The sequence below is a fragment of the Octopus bimaculoides genome, chromosome 8 (genome assembly GCF_001194135.2).
Source record: "Octopus bimaculoides isolate UCB-OBI-ISO-001 chromosome 8, ASM119413v2, whole genome shotgun sequence".
Taxonomy (NCBI): domain Eukaryota; kingdom Metazoa; phylum Mollusca; class Cephalopoda; order Octopoda; family Octopodidae; genus Octopus; species Octopus bimaculoides.
In genome coordinates this window covers 82359476-82366764 of record NC_068988.1, presented here as the reverse complement: position 1 = coordinate 82366764, position 7289 = coordinate 82359476, and positions in this window count along the sequence as shown.

The following is a 7289-nucleotide window of genomic DNA, read 5'->3' as shown; positions in this document are numbered from 1 at the left end:
ATATACATCATCATCATCATTATTTAACTTCTGTTGTCCATGCTGCCATGGGTTGGAGGGTTTGACTGGGCTGGCATGCTGGAAGGCTGTGCCAGGCTCTAGTTGGATTTGGCATGGCTTTCTATGGCTGGATGCCCTTCCTAACACCAACCACTCTGAGTGTGTAATGAGTGATTTTACGTGCCACTGGCATGGGTGCCATTTGTATGACACCAGTATCTGCTACAACTGCAATTTTGTTCAGCTTGATAAGTCTTCTTCTCAAGCACGACATAATGCCAAAGGTCTTGGTCATTGCCTCTGTGCAGCCCAACACTCAAAAAGAACTCAGCCACTTTGCCTCCATGAGGCCCAATGCTCGAAAGGAACTCAGCCACTATGCCTCCATGTGGGCTAACCCTCAAAAGGAACTCAGCCACTATGCCTCCATTTGGCCTAATGCTCAAAAGGAACTCAACCACTTAGCCTTCATGAGGCCCAATGTTCAAAGGTTGTTTTTTTTATGTGCAGCCAGCATGGAAGCACTTGGCTTGATGGGTCCTTTTAAGCAGAGCATATTGCCAAAGGTTTCAGTCACTAGTCATTGCTTCTGTGAGGTTCAAAGTTTTAAGATCATGCTTAACCACCTCGTCCCATGTCTTCCTGGGTCTACCTCTACTTCAAGTTCCCACCACAGTTAGAGATCGGCACTTCTTTACACAACTGTCCTCATCCATATGCGTCACATGACCATACCAGTGAAGTCGTCTCTCTTGCACACCACATCTGATTCCTCTTATGCCTAACTTTTCCATCAATATGCTTACACTTTGTTGAAAATGTACACTGACATTGTACATCCAATGAAACATACCGTCTTCATTTCTTTCAAGCCTATGCATTTCCTTGGCTGTCACAGCCCATGTTTCACTGCTATGCAGCATAGCTGTTCACATACAGGTATCAAACAATCTGCTTTCCACTCTGAGAGAGAGGCCCTTTGTTGCCAGCAAGGGTGGGAGCATTCTGAACTTTGCCCAGCCTAATCTTATTCTCAGAGCTACACACTTGGAACAACCACCTCCACTACTAACTTGGTTGCCTAAATACCAGAAGCTATCTACTACTTCTAGCTTACGCCCTTGGCAGTTGATGGAGTCTATTTTCTGCACATGTTCAGCATTTATTATGCCTGTGCACCTTCCACATACAAAAGATAGTTTCTCTGTTAATGTTCCTTTGATGTTGCAGGCACCTTTTATGTGTCCAAAGCTTACACTGGGTGCATCATATGGAGTTTCTACCTACACCTTTTCTACAGATTGAACAAGGCCATCTACCTGAAGGGATTTGTGATTTGTCTGCCTTCCTACTTACTAAGAGTTTGGTTTTTGCTAGGTTAACTCTAAGGCCCTTCGATTCTAGACCTTGCTTCCACACCTGAAACTTCTTCTCTATCTCAGGTAGTGATTCAGCTATAAGAGCAAAGCTATCAGCATAGAGGAGCTCCCAAGGGCAGCCTGTCTTGAATTTCTGTTATTGCCTGGAGGACTTTGATGAACAAGAGGGGGCTGAGCAATGATCCTTGGTGAACCCCTACTTGTACCCTGAATTCTTCGCTGTACTCTTTGCCCACCCTTACCTTACTGGTAGCGTCCCTGTACAAGGTTTGTACAGCTCTCACCAACCAGTCGTCTATCCCGAGTTTCAACATTGGCCACCAGATAATGGATTGGGGAACCATGTCAAAAGCTTTCTCCAAGTCAACAAAAGCCAAATACAGAGGTTTATTTTAGGCTAGGTATTTCTACTGCAGTTGCCTTACCAGAAATATAGCATCAGTAGTGCTTCTACCTGGCATAAATACAAACTGCATCTCATCTAGACTAACTCTCTCTCTGATTAGTTAGGCTATGATTCTCTCTGCAACTTTCATCACCTGATCCAACAATTTTATACCTCTGTAATTATTTCCATCTAAGGCATCACCTTTACCTTTGTAGCAGTTGACTATGGTGCTGCTACACCAGTCATTGGGTATGATGCCTTCATGAACTACCTGATTTACAATACAGGTAACTAGACCATAACTCACACTGCCCAATATTTTAAGCATCTCAGCAGTGATTCCTGATGGGCCAGGGTCTTTTCCTGTCTTCATATCCTTAATTACTTTATCTTCCAGGGTACTGTCAATTCGGATAGCTGGTCCCTCAGTTGGATCAACATTTGGCAGACTCTCCTCCTCCCATTCAATCTTCACATTCAGCAGCCTTTCATAATGGCTTCTCCAAGCCTCTTTCTTTGCAGAATTATTAAAAGCAAGTACACCATCATCCATGCAGACACATTTCTCTCCTGTAACATCACAATTTTCTCTCACACACTGTCTTGCAATCCAAAATATTTCAGTTCATTGGTCCTCATGGTGCTGAACATAGGCAAACTTCTTCTTTTCTGCTTCTCCCTTGGCTAGATATACCTGTCTCCTAGCTTCCCTCCTGGCTATCTGATACAGTTCCTTGCTTCCCCCACTCTTCCAGACCTATTTCTTGCTCTAATGACCCTGTCTACGGTATTGTTCTACTACCACGTTATCTTAAGTCTGGAAGGGACTTTGCACCAGCCACAGATTTGGTCTGTGACAGTTAGCAAGCTATCCTGCAGGAATTACTAGTTTCCCTCTATGTCACAAGTTTGTAGCTCCTCCTCCCTATCATCAAATTTCTCAATTAGGATGTCCCTAAATCTCTGACCATATGAAGGGTCCTTAAGCTTCCAAATCCTTCTTTTCTGGATTGGTCTGTTTCTTGGCATTCTGGCCTGGAGTCTAAAGTAGCTAATAACTAGTCTATGCTGGTGGGTACATTCTTCACTAGGGAAAGTCTTTGCATTTAAGAGCAACCATGCATCCCACTGTCTGGTGAGAATGAAATCAATCTAGCAGATTGACCTGATTGATAGGTTATCAGGTGGCTGGCTGGCTTCCTGAAATTGGTGTTGCAGATTAATAGGTTCGAAGCCCTTCCTAAAGCTAACCACTCTGAGAGTTTAACAGATGCTTTTACGTGCCATGGGCATGGCTGTCATTTGCGTCACACTGATATCTGTCATGACTGCGATTTTGCTTGGCTTGATTGGTCTTCTTCTCAAACATGACATTATGTCAAAGGTCTTGGTCATTGACTCGGTGAGGCCCACACTCAAAAGGAGCTTTTCATGTGCCACTGGTATCAGCTACTTTTCCCCCCGTGAGGCCCAATGCTTTAAGGTGCTCTTTATGTGCCACCGGCATGGGTGTCAGTTATGTGACACCAGTATCAGCCATGACTTGGTGTGTGGGTTATAGTCTAGTCACCCGAATTATTAATCAGATAGTTCATGAAGGAGTCACACCCAATGACTGGTGTAGCAGCTGCTACAAAGGTAAAGGTGATGCTTTAGATAGAAATAGCTACAGGAATATCAAATTGCTGGATCAGATGATGAAGGTCACGGAGAGGGTCATAGCCCAACTAATTAGGGAAAGAGTTAGCCTGGATGAGATGCAGTCTGGTTTTGTGCCAAGTAGAAGCACCACTGGGGCTATATTTCTCGTAAGGCAACTGCAGGAGAAATACCTGGCCAAAGATAAACCTCTGTACTTGGCTTTCATTGACTTGGAGAAAGCCTTTGACAGGGTCCTCCGATCCGTTATCTTGTGGGCAATATGGAAACTAGGGAGAGATGAGTGTTTAGTAAGAGCTGTATAAGCTCTGTACACGGATGCTGTCAGTAAGGGGAGTGTTGGCAATGAGTATAGTGAAGAAGTAGGAGTTCACCAAGGGTTAATCCTCAGCCCCCTCTTATTCATCATAGTCCTCCAGGCAATAACAGAGGAATTCAAGCCAGGTTGCATCTGGAAGCTCCACTATGCTGATGACCTTGCTCTTATAGCTGAATCACTACCAGAACTAGAGAAGAAATTTCAGGTGTGGATGCAATGTCTGGAGTCGAAGGGCTCTAGAGTCAATGTAGCAAAAACCAAAGTTCTAGTAAGGTGGAAGGCAGACATATCACAAACCCCTTCAAGTAGATGGCGCTGCTCAATTTGTCGAAAATGTGTAAGCAGAAACTCCATAAGATGCATCCAGTGTAAGCTATGGACACATAAGAGGTGCAGCAATATCAAAGGAAGGTTAACCGGGACGATAGTTTTGTGTGCGACAGATGCACAGGGGCAGTAAACACCAAAGATGTTCAGAAAACAGATTCCATCACATGCCAGGGGAAGAAAATAGAAGTAGTTGATAGCTTCTGCTAGCTAGGTGACCAAGTCTATAGTGGGGGTGAATGTTCTGAGAGCATTGCCACTAGTATAAGAATAGCCTGGGAAAAATTCAGAAAGCTCCTACCTTTACGGGTAACGAAGGGCCTCACGCTCAGAGTGAAAGGTAGACTGTATGGTGCATGTGTGTGAACAGCTATGCTACATGGCAGTGAAATATAGGCCATAACTGTTGAGGACATAAATAAGCTTGAAAGAAATGAAGCTAGTATGATTCGCTGGATGTGTAATGTCAGTGTGCACACACAACAGAGTGTAAGCGCCCTGAGAGAAATGTTGGGCATAAGAAGAATCAGATGTGATGTACAAGAGAGACAACTGCACTGGTATGGTCATGTGCTGTATATGGATGAGGAGAGCTGTGTGCAGTGTCATACCCTAATAGTGGTAGGAACCTGTGGAAGAGGGAGACCCAGGAAGACATGGGATGAGGTGGTGAAGCACAACATTCAAACGTTGGGCCTCACAGAGGCAATGACAAGAGACTGAGACCTTTGGAGATATGCTGTGACTGAGAAGACCCGGCAAGTAAAGTGAGATCACAGCCAGAGCCTATACCAGTGTCGCATAACCAGCCCATTTAAAAGTAACCTTGAATCATCGGGCAACGTTGTGCTTTAGAAGACTTATTGAGTCAAGTAAAATCAAAAATCAAAAATCAAAATCAAAAGCAAATCAAGATCAAAATCAAAATGGAAATTGTAGTTGTGGCTGATGCCAGTGCTGCCTGAGTGGCACCCATACTGGTGGCATGAAATAAGCACCATTTAAGCGTGACTTGATGTGAGTCCTACCCCCATCGCCGCTGACTCCTGATGTGAGTCCTACCCACATCGCCATTGGCATGTAAAAAGCACCATCTGAATGTGGTCGATGCCAGTGCCGCCTGTTGGCTCCCATGCCGGTGGCATATAAAAATCACTCACTACACTCTTGGAGTGGTTGGTGTTAGGAAGGGCATCCAGCTGTGGAAACACTGCCAGATCAGATTGGAGCCTGGCGCAGCCTACTGGCTTCCCAGTCATCAGTCAAACCGTCCAACCCATGCCAGCATGGAAAACAGACGTTAAATAACGATGATGATGATGATGACAGGTTTTCTCAAGCACAGCATATTGCTAAAGGTCTCAATCATTTGTCATTGCCTCTGTGAGGCCCAAAGTTTGATGACCATGCTTTACTACCTTGTCCCATGTTTTATTGGGTCTACCTCTATTACAGATCCCCTCCACAGTTAGAGATCAGCACTTCTTTACACAGTTGTCCTCGTCCATACACATCACATGACCATACAAGCACAGTCATCTCTCTTGCACACCACATCTGATGCCTCTTATGCCCGACTTTTTCCTCAAGATGCTTACACTCTGTCAAACATTCACACTGACATTTCTTTCAAGCCTATGCATGTCCTTGGCTGTTACAGCCCATGTGTCACTGCCATGTAGCATGCCTGTTCACATACAGGCATCATACAATCTGCCTTTCACTCTGAGGGAGAGACCCTTTGTTGCCAGCAGAGGTAGGAGCTCTCTGAATTTTACCCAGCCTATTCTTATTCTCACAGCTATGTTCTAGGAGCCTCCACCTCCACTACTAACTTTGTCACCTAGATAACGGAAGCTATCTACTACCTCTAGCTTACCCACTTGGCAGTTGATGGAGTTCATTTTCTCTATATTTTTGGTGCTTATTGAACCTGTGCATCTTCCACACAAAAGTTATTTTCCCTATTTACCTTCCTCTGATATTGCTGCACCTCTTATGTGTCCAAATCTTACACCAGGTACATCTGATGGAGTTTCTACCTATGCCTTTTCTACAGATCTAGCAGATCTACCTGAAGGGATTTGTGATATATTTGCCTTCCTACTTATTAAGACTTTGGTTTTTGATAGGTTAACTCTATGGCCCTTCAATTCTAGATCTTGCTTCCATTACCTGGAACTTCTTCTCTTGTTCTGGTAGTGATTCAGCTATAAGAACAAGGGCATCAACATAGAGGAGCTCCCAGGGGCAGCTTGTCTTGAATTCCTCTGTTATTGCCTGGAGGACTATGATGAACAAAAGGGGTCTAAGGAGTGATCCTTGGTGGACCCCTTTGGCTATATGAAGTGGAATTCAGAAAATCTTTCACTTTGTTCTTTTTAGTTCCAATTTGACAAGTTAGCAATAAGTCTTGGCTTCCTTTTCCTTTTAGATAAAACATTGTCACAGCAAAATCTGCTCCACTTTCAGCTGGTCCAAAATATCAGTCGAACAAATCATTAGGTTGTAGTACTCAGGTTCAATGAAGTTACTGTAAAACATATTCTGAATTTTTTCTTTTCTCCTTTATTTCTGCAAATTATCCATTAACACCTTGTGCGACACAATTCAAGAATATATGTATAACAAATATTTTTCTGCATAAAAGGAATTACATACACTCATGCTCAAATTTACAGACATATGTGTGTGTATGTGTATGTGTGTGTGTGTGTGTGTGTGTGTGAAGGTGCATGGTTAAATGGCTACAGTATACTGTCATGATCATAAAGTTGTGAATTCAGTACCTTGAGCAAGACACTTTATTTTAATATTGCTCAGGTTCACTCAGCTAGCAAAAATGAGTTTTACATATAATTCAAAGGGTCAGCCTTGTCACACTCTGTGTCATGCTGAAACTCCCTGAGAACTACATTAAGGGTATGCATATCTGTGGACTTTTTAGACATTTGCAGGCTGATTTGTTGATCGGAACAATTGGAATACTTGTCATTGTAACTGGGAACGTGAAACTCTGAGTAACAGTTTTTGTAATATTTTTGGTGCTTTCTAATAAAGCATATTACTCTACCTCTTGTATTTGAGTACTATTTTTTCCACCTTGTTTTACATTTATGTGCTTATTCTGATATATATATATATATATATATATATAGACACACATGCATACATATAAGTATGTATATATATATATATATATATATATTTAAGTCCA